General features: G+C 40.8%; 1 protein-coding gene across 1 annotated transcript in view; it reads left to right on the top strand.

Moving 5' to 3' along the window:
- The window catches only part of LOC107120997 (dihydropyrimidine dehydrogenase [NADP(+)]-like), a 135146-nt gene that overhangs the window by 5645 nt on the left and 115024 nt on the right, over positions 1 to 14477 (top strand). The gene's annotated exons all lie outside the window — the stretch shown is intronic.

Here is a 14477-nt window from a genome sequence, read left to right as displayed (position 1 = left end):
AGATCTTCCCTTGCAAAGGGGGAAAAAAACCTTCTCTCCTTTAAACGTTTGGGTTTTGCGCTAATATTTGCACATGAAATCTCAGCAGATCTAGTTATCAAAATAAACATGTCAGTTGTGTTAACCAAGAATCCCTTGAATGGAAACCCTAGGTGAATGTAGCATGAAAAGTTATTATGGTAAATAATAACAGGGATGGCCAGAATATCTTGTATTGAATAAGATGAATATAAACTATTGTTAACTTATGCATAATTGTTGAGAAATTGTCATTTGGTAAGGTCAAAGTATGATTTGATAGGGTAATTGCTGGAAATTGGGGGTAATTAAGCATGATCCAGGAATTTATGTTGAAGGCCACTGTAATCCTTTATTAGTCTGTTTTGGAAACCATGATCTCATATGCAACCATGCGCAGCATTTGTGTATCATACTGTTCTTCCTGAAATGTACCATTTCAAAATGCAGGCAAGGATTTATTTTATTTATTTATTTATTTATTTATTTATTATCATGTTTGTACCCCGCCCTCCCCACAGAGCAGGCCCATTGCATTGTAATGGACTAAGAACCATTATAGTTCCATTTTGATAAGTAAAGGGTTAAGTAAATATCCCTGCAGATAGAAAGTTAACTCATGAAGATGAGAGTTACACTAGAATCTTTCATCTTGATGTGCTAGTTTCCATTGAGGGTTTATTTTTATTGTTTTACATAAAGGAACAAGAGATGCAAATGGGGACATTATAAACCAGGTTGAACCAGTATTTGTAGCTGCATTTTACTTCCAAAATTCAGTTTTTTTCCCATTAAAACAGATTTATTTGTTATGCAAACTGGGGCCCCAGTCACACGGGCTGGATATCGTGGGGGGGAGGCATGGCTAATTGCCCTGTCACAGTTTGATCTGCAATTACGCAGTCAGACCTGCCGGCGGCACACCACTGGTCCTTCCCTCAGCGCCGGCGGGTAAACGAGGGACCGGAGGGGAATGCCGCATGCCGGCGCGATCACACCATGGGAGTCTGGATGCAGCCCGTGGCAAACGTTTACTAGTACTTTGGAGGTACTACTTTTTTAACGAACATTTTCGGCGGTAAGCCACGGGTGCGCTCCACTTCCCAGATGTTGGGGTGTGATCGTGCCTGGATAATCTGCCCACCATCCGTGCCTCTCCCGTGGCAACTTTGCCATGTGACCGGGGCCTGAAATTCTCTTTTGCTACCCGGTGCAACTTAATGATTTTATCATGTCTCCTACACATCTTTGGAGCAGAGTTTATCATTAGATGATTTTGTAGTGTTTGCAATCCAGTTAACTCTTTTCTGCATCTGTTGTTTGTTTGTTTGTTTTTGTTTTTAGGTCAGGGCTCCAGCCCTTCCTCCAAGGACTAAAACCTATGGAGCTATGAATTGTCATCCGTTTCCCATAAATAATATACTTGCTCTTTATCAGACATAGTATGGTCAGTTCTATCGGCTGATGATGTAGTACAAGAAGTTGGAATGTGGATGGTAGTAAACGTTTTTTATCCCTTGAGGACATCCAGGCCTTCATTCTCAATTTTTTACATGTCTTTAGAAAAGGGCTAGTAGTAACTGCACTAGTTCTGTGATTTTTAAGAGAGATCATACGGCCACCTAGGAGACAATGGATAAAGTAGTCAGCTGTCCGTAGCCATCTGGAGTCATGGAAAAACTGTTGCTTTCTATTAACCTTGCAAAATATATTTCATTCATTCATTTGAACTATTTTTGTCCAGCCCTTCCCAAAGAACAGCAGCTAATAGTACTGTTTTAAAGGTAAAGGTTTCCATTGCTCGAAAGTCTCCGTTTCCAAGCCGAAGAGCCAGCGCTGTCCAAAGATGTTTCCATGGTCATGTGACCAGCATGACTAAATGCTGAGGCACACGGAACACTGTTACCTTCCCACCCAAGCGGTACTTATTTATCTACTTGCAATTTCTTGCTTTCAAACTGCTAGATTGACATCATATCCTATAAAAATGCACCCCTTGAAATTAAAACATGACCCAAGTTTTACCATAAGCTCAAAATGTTCATCAACAGCCAATTCATACAAATCTCCAGGATGGGAAATAGACTTCATGGACCAGAAATACAATTTCAGCTTAATAAAAAGCTCCCTGAAGTTGTATAGCACATGGCTTCACTGGGGTCCCAGCACACTGTTTCAGCCAGGCGATCCCATTACTGGGTGGCAGTATTTGAGAAAAGCCAAATCCTAGTAGATTGTCAGCCAGACTTGCCAAGAAGGTGGCATTATTGACAGAAATTGATGGACAGATCTAAGCAGGTGCATGAGTCTATAGCAGGAAAGACAGTCCCCTGAGTATGCGGGCCCCAGGTCATGAAAGGTTGTAAAGATAATCATGAGCATCTTGAACTGAACCTATCAGCTCACAGATGAGAGAAGAAAATTGAAAGTGCACTCATGTGCATGCATCTTTCTCTTTCGGATGTGTCCATCTTATGTCTGTGGTTTCAAAACAGAAATTGGAAGTTGTTTATAGCTTTAGGACTGTAGGTTTCTTTCTCAGGCTAAACATGATCCCCAGTTTTCAGAGTCGCCAACTGACTGTGGCTTTCCTAAGTCCTAGTTATAATATGTTACCATCTGGAGTCATGGAAAAACTTAAACTACATATTAAGTTGCAAACTGACTACCATTGTGATAGACGGAGATGGATAGCCATGTTAGTCTGTCTGTAGCAGCAGAAAAGAGCAAGAGTCTAGTAGTACCTTAAAGACTAACAAAAAATTGTGTCAGGGTATGAGCTTTTTTGATCTAAAGTAGTGAACAGTGAGTGATGAAAGCTCATACCCTGCCACAAGTTTTGTTAGTCTTTAAGGTGCTACTGGGCTCTTATTCTTTTTTACTGGTAACCACTGTATTTCTATTTTTCAAGTGACTCAAGAATTCATTCAAGGCTCACACCTAATTATTTATTTCTGAAATGTTTACCCACACTGAGTACAAAGGGCCAAGGTGACAAACATTTCAGAGCCTCTCCAGTTCTGTGGAGGCACCACAGACAGGATCAGTTCTTCATGTCATCTCCCATGCTCTGGTAGCTTTCAGGCTCTGTGATTTGTGAGGGAGCTGGAAAGTATGAACTGTACTGGGAGACAACTAGAATGATTTTGGTGGAAGACTCAGGATTAATCAGAGCCCCTGGCAAGCCTATGGAATGGTAGTGAGGACAGCAAAGAAGGCTTGCTTCTCTGCAACGATTGCACCAGCCTGAATCTCATCCAGATCAGTTATTTAAAGTAGTTCATGACTTGTAAGAGCTAAGTCAAGGAGGTCTTCCAGCAATGTTAATCTGCTCCCTAGTTGTGATGTTTTGGAGAGATTCTTTGCTGATAAAATCTCTCGCATCTATTCTGACTTGGAGGCCAACTTGAGAGTAGATCAGAAGCATCTCCTTGTCCTTTTGATTTTGCCTATGGATGCTGACAGGGTCCTTAGAAGTGTGACAGCCATTGCTTGTGTTCTCCTCGACCACTGGAGGAGCTGACTTTTTTTAAGAAGTCCACCCTGAATCCTGAAATCATGCTGGGATTGTTAATACCTCACTAGCTGAGGGGCTCTTCTTAGATCTTTGAAAGAGGCAGTTATTACACCTTTGCTTTAAAAACATGTATTATCTAATGATGAGGTAGGCAATTATAGGCCAATCTCCAGTTTATTTTTAATGGGGATGGTTAGACTGTGACAAATTTCCCACAAGAAGCTGTGCTAACCTCGCTTTTCTGTTCCCCCCGGTTGCATTGGTCAATTTCACACTATTTGCTGCACGGCCGTATTTTGATCCACAGCTCCCCCTGATTTCCCCTGCATCTTCTCGCTCTCAAAAAACAAGGATCGAAAAGACGTGGGGAAAATCGGAGGGAGCTGCAGGTCAAAATACGGCCGTGCAGCAAATAGTGTGAAATTGACCAATGCAACCGGGGGGAACAGAAAAGCGAGGTTAGCACAGCTTCTTGTGGGAAATTTGTCACAGTCTAACCATCCCCATTAAAAATAAACTGGAGATTGGCCTATAATTGCCTACCTCATCATTAGATAATACATGTTTTTAAAGCAAAGGTGTAATAACTGCCTCTTTCTAAGATCTAAGAAGAGCCCCTCAGCTAGTGAGGTATTAACAATCCCAGCATGATTTCAGGATTCAGGGTGGACTTCTTAAAAAAAGTCAGCTCCTCCACAGCTCCCCCTGATTTCCCCTGCATCTTCTCGCTCTCAAAAAACAAGGATCGAAAAGACGTGGGGGAAATCAGAGGGAGCTGCGGGTCAAAATGTTGCCACGCAGCAAATAGTGTGAAATTGACCAATGCAATCGGGGGAAACAGAAGAGTGAGGGTGGCGCAACTGCTTGTGGGAAATCAGTCTGTGTGGGGGTAGAGCAACTCCAGGGCTTTTTGGATAGCACATCTTCCCTTGAACCATTTCAGTCTGGCTTCAGGACTGGGTTTGGAACCAAGATAGCTTTAACTGCACTAGTGGATGATCTTTGTTTAAAATTAGACAGAGCAGCATCATTCATCCCTGTTAATACCATTAGATCTGTCAGTGGCCTTTGACAATGTTGACTTCTCCAGCGGATGGAATATAGATTTGGTGTTAAGGAAGTAGCATATTAGTGGTTTCAGTCTTCAGGTCCCCCTGGCCACCAGTGGGAGATGGGGGGAAGGGTTGCAAGATCCAGGTTGGGAAACTTCTGGAGATTAGGGAATGAAGCCTAGGGAGGACAGGGACCTCAGTGGGGTACAGTGGCATGGAGTCTACCCTTCAAAGCATCCATTTTCTCTGGGGAAACTGATCCTTGTAGTTTAGAGATTAGCTGTAATTCCAGGGGATCCCCAGAGCCCACCTGGAGGCTGGCATTACTATGACTAGCCCAAGCAAGTTCCATTGTGGAGCATGGTTTTAATTCAAGTATCTGCTTCAAGTCTGGCATTCTGCCTTTCCTTGGCTCTGTACACTGGAATGCAGCAGACATTCATATAATTTTATAGCCACAAATAAAATTATTTTTGTATAGTAGTGCATGGGTTTCCATAGACTTCACCTGTTTAAATAAAAAAAGGTAATGGATGACATTTTGTTTCTATTCTAAGAAGCTTTTCTTGTCTCATTTTTGCCATCCTGAATCTGGAGCAGTATTTATATCTGCAGAAAAGTATGATCAACAAGGGAATGTTCCATTGATTTCATTTATGACTGCTAATTAGAACTGAACCTAGACCAAAGGAGTATATAACTTCCTACAATTTGTCACTGGGCCTCTAAGGATTTCCATTAAAATGTTATATTAGCTGAAATATATTGCAGCGCTGCTTCCATTTGTACCCAACTTGCGTTAGGACTTTGATTCAGCTTCAGAAATTGATGTCTTGATTAGTTTATTAATGTACAGTTAGGCAGAATGATTAGATAGGTGAGCAGGTTCATTATTACTCCTTTTGTCAGCTAGTTTCTGAGTGTAATGATAAATGTTCAAATGCGACAGAATCACACAGAGAGAAAGGAGGCTGTACAAAGATTCAGGTCTTAGCCCCAGAGCTGACATTCATGCAGCCATTCTGATATCTTCAGTATCAGCTTTGTTATCTGGCATTCATAGAGAATGGGGATTGTAGAGTAATCAAATATGCCGGATGCACAAGCTTATTGCTCTGCTGAACCCTGCACCTGGAGGAAACTGTGATGACCAGCCCTCACTCTCACAGCGATAGCCCCCACATCTGGTGAGATTCTTCCTTTCTACCCTGACCTATGGAGCGATCCTACACAATAGACAATGAGTGGGCCAGTTCCCAGCAGCTCAAGGCAGGCTGATGGAAAGGAGGCACCCGAAGTTGACGTCAGTTGGCAGTGCCAGCTGACAGAAGCCCAGCAACAATAGGAGGCATAAAACTTGCTGGCTGGAAAGGAGGTCATGTGGCCAAACACACCAGGAGTATGCTGATGTGGGGTGGAACTGTGCCCTCTGGCCATGCTGGTTAGCTAGATTTTCTGGATATTCAAGGTTCAGATAACAAAGCTTTTGTTGTTCAGCTAGCTTCAACACATTTGAGAGTTGATAGACTTGAGGCCAAGCTTCTCTGTCTGGTAGTGCTGTTTTCTGATCTGAGGGCAATATATTCCTTTCTTTTTGTGTTTGTAAATCGGCTTGCTGTTTTTAATGTTTTATTGATGTCCCTTTGTTAGTTAGTAGTTTTAGCATTTTGTTATTGTTATTTATTGGTTTAAATATTTTAGGTGGTTTTTTTTTGTCTCCTGGTTTTAAATACTTTATACTTTATTTATACCCAGCCTTTGTCCCCAGTGGGAACTCAAAACTGTTTACAAACATGTCTGCTTCTCTATTTTATCCTCACAACCACCCTGTGAGGGAGTTTAGGCTGAGCAACCTTCCATGGCAGAGAGGGAATTTGAACTTGGGTCTCCTAGATCCTAGTCCAACACTTTAACCCCACTGTCTGAAATATATTTGTGTCTTTTGAGAAAGGCATGTTATGAATCCTGTTAACAACATTTTAAAAGGACCTGGTGAATACTGAAAAGCATTCAATAGGACATATTTCAAAACCTCAACATGTGCACTTTTGACATTTATACTGTATAATACACAAAAGCCCTCTTCAGACAACATATATGAGGTGACGTAACCCTAATTCCACCCCCCACCTGCAAACTGTGGAACTTGAGCTCAGGGTTTGAGGGTATAGATTCTGTTTCCAAGGTTGTGGACACTGCTGTTTCCAATGCTCTTAATCACAGGGAAGAAGCCTGTGAGCATACGTTTGTACCCACATACATTTGTACACACTGTATTCAAGTTCTGGTGACTGCACGTGAGCAGGATATTATCTTAATGCACTCATTCGCACTCCCTCTCTGTGCAGATTGTCACATGTCACCTGAAGAGGGGCAATGTTCTTTATACACACCATAAGTGAATGGGAGTTACCATTCATTTCAGGGACATAGGCACCACAGAGCTTATGGATGACCTGTACACCCAAATATTGGGGCAAGTAAAGTGGGGCACTAGTATGCCACATTGTTTTTAAGAAGAAAGAGTTAAGTAGGTGTTTAGTTCTACCACTCCTAGTGAACAAAATCTCTAAGCGCTTACCTTGGACTAAGTCTATTTGTCAAATAATGTTGATAAAAAGTTTATTTATATTCTGCCTTTCTGCCCTTACAAGGGCTGCCAAGACAGTAAAAAAACCTAAAACATACATTATAAAAATTACATTATAAAACCACTAAAATCAACCCCCCAAAACATGTATAATCAAAATAAACTTGTTAAAAGAGTTTAAAAACAGAGTTAATACATAAAAAACAGTTAAGAACATAAGAACATAAGAGATGCCAATGTTGGATCAGGCCAAAGGCCCATCCAGTCCAACACTCTGTATCACATAGTGGCCAGAAATACCAGTGCCATCAGGAGGTCCACCAGTGGGGCCAGTTATAATAATACAAAATACATAAACATTGGTTAAGAAGGAGGGATGATTGAGGGAGTGCCAAATGAAACAAAAGAAGTCCTCACACACTGGTAGAAGACAACAACAGAAGGGGACAGATGAATCTCCCTGGAGGAGAGTTCCAGAGTTTTGATGCCATGACTGAGAAGGGCCACTCCAGGGTTGCTGCCTGCCTAATCTCAGAAGGTGGGGCACTTGAAGCAGGACCTTTGAAGGTGACCATAACAGTTGGGCAGGTTCATAGGGGATTAGGTAGCCCAAACCATATAGGACTTCAAAAGTCAAGACCAGCACTTTGAATTGTGCCTAGAAACAAACTGGAAGCCAATGCAGGTTGGCTAAGGTTGGCTGATATGGTCTCTACAACCCACTCCGTTCAGTATCTTGGCTGCCATGTTCTGTACCAACTGAAGTTTTCAAACACTTCTCAAGGGGATTAGGTGGCCCAAACCATATATGGCTTCAAAAGTCAAGACCAGCACTTTGAATTGTGCCTAGAAACAAACTGGAAGCCAATGCAGGCGGGCTAAGGTTGGAGTGATATGGTCTCTACAACCCACTCCGTTCAGTATCTTGGCTGCCATGTTTTGTACCAATTGAAGTTTTCAAACATTTCTCAAGGGCAGCCCCACATAGAATACATTGTAGTAATCTAATCTGGATGTGACCATGGCATGCACCGCAATGGCCAGGTCTTTTCTGTCCAAGAAAGGACACAGCTGGCTAATCAGTTGAAGCTGGTAAAGAGCACTCTTGGCTACAGTTTTCCCTTGCTTACCCAGTAGTAGGTCTGGGTTCAAGAGCACCCACAGACTACAGACCAGTTCCTTCAAGGGGAGTGGAACACAATCCAGAACAGGTGACACCTTAAATTGCGGGTCAGAAGTTCATACACTGCAACTTTTGAGAAGAGAACACAGATATCTTTCATAGTGGAAAACTCTCCTCTTATGTAGGGGAATTTCAGATTACCCTTTTTAAGCCATTATTGTATCATCCTGGAGTAAACCGGTACAGGGGTGGCCATTTCACACATCCTTTCCCCTATCGGTAAGGAGCCGTCTCTGAAGTGGTTTGGCATTTGAGACTGTGCCACTTCTTTTCCCCACTCTTTTTCACTTGTGCAGGCGATCTTCGTCTTTTTTAAAAACTTTTTTAAAGAGTGCTATAGCACTAAAACACAACACCAAAACAGCACAATAGCAACCCCACTGGAATACCTGGACTCCATTGAGATACATGAGATTGGGGATTTAAAAATAGGAAGTGGAAGCTCGGGAACGCATAGTTTGAGAGCATTTTTTTTAATACTAGCTCCTTCCCAGCTTGCAAACAGCATCCTCCTTTTGACGGCCAGCATTTCGGGATGCCATGCCTCCAGGGGGGACCTGGGGATTTTCTGTACTTTCAGCCAGTGTTCCCTCTAAGCTGAGTTAGTGTGAGCTGGCTCACAGTTTTTTAGCCTCTGGCTCACACGTTTTTGTCGTAGCTCAGGGAGAATGGCTCCAGAGCAAACTAATTTATGCAGTAGCCAAATAACTTTCTAACAATTCTAATGCCAGTAGCTCACAATTCTAATGCCAGTAGCTCACAAAGTGGAATTTTTGCTCACGGGACTCCACAGCTTAGAGGGAGCATTGCAGAGTATATAGCAAATGCTGTGGAAGGAGGACTCCATGGTATTGTACTCCATTGAAATCCCTGTTCTCCCCATATGTAGTGAACTCATGTATCTCAGTGGTCCAGGCATTCCAATGGGGTCACTATTGTGCTGTTTTGGTGTTGTGTTATATCGCTATAGCACTCTCAAAAGAACGTTAAAAAAAGATGGAGATTGCCCGCATGGGTGAAAAAGAGCGGGAAAACCTTGTCATCAGAGGAAGCACTATGGGGGCATTTTACACAGCACCCTGTAGTGCTTCAGAAACGGTATAGAAAATTGAAGCCTGCTTGGAAGCAGTTTGCAGGTAAACCGGCTCAGGAACGCTTCCCTAATGGTACAGGAGTGTTTGTGTCTGAAAGGGTCAATATATTCTATTAGGGAACCGTTACTAAAACAGTTCTGTCTGAAATGTCAGTACAGAAACCGTTAGTGAACAGTTCCTGAAATGGAACAAATCGGCTGTCTGAAATTCCCCGATGTCTGCCAATAATTGGGTCTGTTTTGTAAACAAGAGGTTTTCAAAATGTTGCAATTTTACTCATCAGTGGGAAGTTTGTTGTAGTTTTGGTATGTCTATTGGTTCTACATGCTGACCCAGAAACCAGCCTCCTTGTTCTAGAAGCAAAAATCCCTGCAATATCTCGGGGGGGGGGTGTTAATTGAATTATCAAGCAGGAACAATTTTGGATTTAGCCCTTGACAAGAAACTATTGAGTGAAACCTGTAACTTCACAATGAATAAAAAAATAAAAAGAATACCGAACAGCATGATTCATTGTGGTTTGTGTTGTGGAAAACAGATGCTCCTCCATTGACTTGGAGTTTCTGCTGGACTTAATTCACCTTCTGTAATTCATCTGTGGTTTTCTTTGGGTGTTTTCTATCCATAAATATCTATGGCTGATTTCGCACTAGAGCTGCCTCGATGTTGCGCCGCCGTTTGCCCCGATACTATTGGTCAATTTCACACCTAAAGCCGCGGGGCTGCATTTGACCCACGGCTTCGCCCAATTTCCTCCGCAGTCTCATGATCCTCAAAAAACAGGATCACGAAATTACGGGAGAAATCGGGCGAAGCTACGAGTCAAAATGCAGCCCCGCAGCTTCGGCTGTGAAATCAACCAATAGTATCGGGGCAAACGGTGGCACAACACTAAGGCAGTTCTAGTGCGAAATCAGCCTAAGCATCTTTCCTAGCTGATATAGCCAGGAAATCAGCAACTGCACAAATACAGGCGGAGTAAAATTAAATGTGCTTGACAGCTAAATTGAACATTTTAATTAAACAAGACTTTTCTTGGGGATTTATAATGCAATCCTATGCAGACTTAGAAGAATATTAGAAGGATATACATCCAGACATGTAACTTTGTTTAGGACTGTACAGTTAGGGGGGGAAGTGAGACAAAACTGACTCTAAACCTCTGACACTTTCCAAACGTTAATTCTTGCTTTTTTTCTAATTAATTGTAATTAATTTGAATTTTTCTCAGGATTGCTATAGCTTAAAGAGTTTGGATATGTATTGAAATTATCACTGTCTTAGCCAGAAGAAAGAACCAAAGATAGCAGGATTGTGCACTTTGGATTTCCTCATATATACATTATTCCAAATTCATTTTACTTTAGCAAAAGGTGAATTAATCCTTATTTTTTTCGAAGTATAGCATTCCTGTGCAACATCTGTGTTTTTTTTAAATAAGTGAGCACACAAATAAGACTTTCATCTCTCTTCACATATCTCTTTTCTTTCACATATGTGCTCCACCAAGTCAATTCTTTTCCTTTGGTAGATTTTTTAAAAGGCTTTTGAGGCAAAGGCATGCATTTTTAGAAGTCATCTCACCATAGGAAATTAAAAATGGATACAATTATAGAAAACTCCAGTTGAAAGGAAAAATGCATTATGGAAAATGCCATAAAAGCACAAAAATATTAAAGTAAAAAATCACTTCACAGCAGCCCGTATGATTCAATTGTAGATCAATAGTGTGTAGTTAATGCATTAGCAGTAGAGCATTAATTCGCGATTACCGCAGGTGATCTGATCCTCTGTGTGCTGTCCATTGACACAAATGACCTTTAGTTGAAAAGGATTCTGCAGTCATTATTTCTAGCAGCTGTAACCGGAAAGGGAATAGAATGAAGGAGTTGCTTTATACTGTGTGCATTTAAAAAAAAAAATAGCAACAGCTCTTGAATATGGAACCTGCCCTGGATTAGCTTCAGAATCCTTTGAACATTTAGTTGCTAAATTGGAAGAATACATTTGTCCTTTTGGCAGGATATCACAAGATATGGTACTACATTCATTCCAGGTGGATGTGCTTTTTTCTGTTCCATAATGGATCTCTAGTGGTTCACAGGATAAAAATTTGCTTTGGAAGTGTACTATGACTGATGCAGCTTTTGAGTAGTACAAACTAATCATTCCAATATCAGCAACAGCAATAATAATGGGATACTGAAAGTGTGTTGGTCTTTTGCAATTTAATTTCCTTCAAGCTCTTGACAAACAGTGGTAAAGAATACTTAAAAGCAAACCTTCGTCCAGCTGACCAGAGAGCAACTTAAGGAAGGTTCCTTAAACAGGAGAAGACTTCAAACATTACATTGCACAATGAAGTGGTAGGATACATGCCAATGTCTCATATTTCTGTTCTTTTTCTAAGTTCACAAATTACTGTTTGTATGTCTAACTGTAGTCAGTTTTTTAGTACCTAACCACAAGTTAACTCTACATAGTTATAAATTACATTTGAGTTGTCTTCTCTCAAGAGAATTTCCAGAAGCAAATAAATTACTGTATGTTATTTGGGGATATTTATAAAAGATTTGAACAGGCTCCACTTTTCTGCTCCTCCTTGAAAGCTGTTATCTTGGACTGAAAGACAAGGAGAAACCATCTCTTGGGAAGTGTGAGAGTGGGTTTTCTACTTTATTCCTGTAGGACTCTTGGGGTCAGAGAACTTTTCTCCTTTCATAGATCACAAATAAGTTTCTTTCGTGGACACAAAATTGAGTTCACAAATTCTTATAGTCAAGCTGATGGAGCCCAAAAGCAATTTTAGCGGGAAGAAAATATAGTGCTATTGAAGGAAGAGTCTCAAAAGGATGAGAGGTTAATCACTCTAGGACTAAATTGAGGTCCCAAGGCAGAAAAATTGTTTTGCTGGCTGGTTTTGATAGACTTCCAGCTTACAAAAATATGCCCCCATGGGTATGTCCTCAAGGGAAAACATACTCCCACTTTAATGATATTGTTCATTACAGATCTGTGTCTGCCAAGAGTGACATCTCTGTGGACCAAGGAAAGTCCATCCTGAATAAACCAGAAAGAGAGAAAATCCTTGGTTTTTTTCCCCTGGTATTTTTGGTCTAAACATGTTAAGATAGTTTTCAGGTGGATGTTCCTTTAGTATTCTGGTTGTTGGCTTTATGGCAGCAATTTTACAGGATATATTCAGAATCAGGTCCTAAAACTCTGCTTGGGCAATAAATATCATGTAAAGCTGCAGATGGGAAATCACTTAAAATTTCTACATGCAAAAGTAGCAGACATTAGTCTATTATAGCCTCTTCCTGAGATTCTTCTGTGTCCAGGCAGTTTTTTGTTTCCCCATAAAGAACACTTAAGCAAGCAAGTACCACCCCTACTGAGCCATGCATGCACCTGTAACTTGAAGTGATACAAGTCGGGAGAGGCTTTATTGATTATGCCAAGTATATTCTGGTCCTTTCAAATAAACTGAATAATTTGGAAGGTTGAAGTGAAAGATTACAATAGGACAGTTGAACAACAGGAGCAAACAACTAGGACTGAGAAATTTCCTGATTAAAAATTCTGATAATTTTTTGTGCTAACAATCTTGCATTGGATTTCACAGAATTTAGAAAGGCAGAAATAAACAGAGAGTGTGCCTTCTTGCTGATTAAAAAAATAGAAACTTTCTTAGGTTTCTATTTCTTGCTGATTACAGGCACCGGGGGGAGGGTGTTTCATAAAGTCACATGGTATGTAGCACTCGTGATTTGAAATGTAAAGATTCTGGGGAAAGTTCATCCATGTGTCGCGATACACACGTGTCGCAATATGTTTGCTGGAATATTCACAAAGGAACTTTTGTAAATGTTTTTGTTTCTGTGTTGCAGCATATAAATGTGACTTTGTGGGATCTCTAAATATCAGGGTGATGGAATATACATCTATAGGATTATTTTTAAAATCTTCAGTGTTTTTAGTCTGCACAGACACTGTAGAGGGCAGATTGGGGGGGAAATCTCTCCAAAGTGTGAACCACTCTAGCACTGTTTAATAGATTTCAATCCAGAGAATTATCCAGGGGGAAGACACCATTATTTTGTCATAAGATCTACCCTAATACAATTTTATTGTCATCCCAATCAAAAGAAAAGAATATAAGAACACTCAGGCTGGCTTAGACCATCAGTATATATAGTCCAGTGTAGTTTTTCCAACAGAGGCCAATCACTTGCCCTGGAGGGCCAACAAACAGGGCACAGAGGCCAAGGCCTTCTCCTGATACTGCCTTTATCCCTTTTGTTCAGAGGTTTGCTTCCTCTGTATATGGAGGCTCCCTTTACTCCTAATGACTAGTGGCCATTGGTGGCCCCATCCTCCATGAATCCAATTTCTTCTTAATGCCATCTGTGTTAGTGGCCATCACTACATCCATTGGCAGTGATTTCATCAATTTAATCATTTACTCTATTTCCTTTTGTATGTCCTGAATCTATTGCCCATCGACTTGGGATGCCCCCAATTTCAACTGTCATGGGAGAGAGAGAAAACATTCAGTGCATCTACTTTCTGCACACCATGCATAACTATATAAGCCTCTGTCATATCATATCAATAGGAGTGGCAAATGTTTTCTTCACAATATTTTTAATTACAGATATGTTTCTATATTTAATGCTCAAGTTACTATGTAACTGTACTGTTACCAAGTGAATATTAAGTATTAATAACAAGTATTAATATATGTAAGCATTCAGATAATTCACTAATCAAAAAATAACAAGAGTTTAATACGGTCAGAGACTAATCAAATAATATACAGAATGTGCGTAAAATAGACATTCAGATTGAGACATGTAAAAATCATGACTGAGTTCCAGCAATAAGCCAATTAGGTACTTCCCTCTACAAATTGCTTCTGGAATCTTATAGCCTGTCTAGCAAATTTTGCCACATTTAGGGTAATCTTTTGGTCTCTGTCAGCCAAGAGCTTGTCTACAAATCGGCGTTATATAGGCGGCTC

Source organism: Gekko japonicus, unplaced genomic scaffold (assembly GCF_001447785.1).
Source record: "Gekko japonicus isolate JY-2015 unplaced genomic scaffold, Gekko_japonicus_V1.1 scaffold151, whole genome shotgun sequence".
Taxonomy (NCBI): Eukaryota; Metazoa; Chordata; class Lepidosauria; order Squamata; family Gekkonidae; genus Gekko; species Gekko japonicus.
The sequence above is the reverse complement of the archived record's forward strand: the minus strand, read 5'-3'. Positions and strand labels throughout refer to the sequence as shown.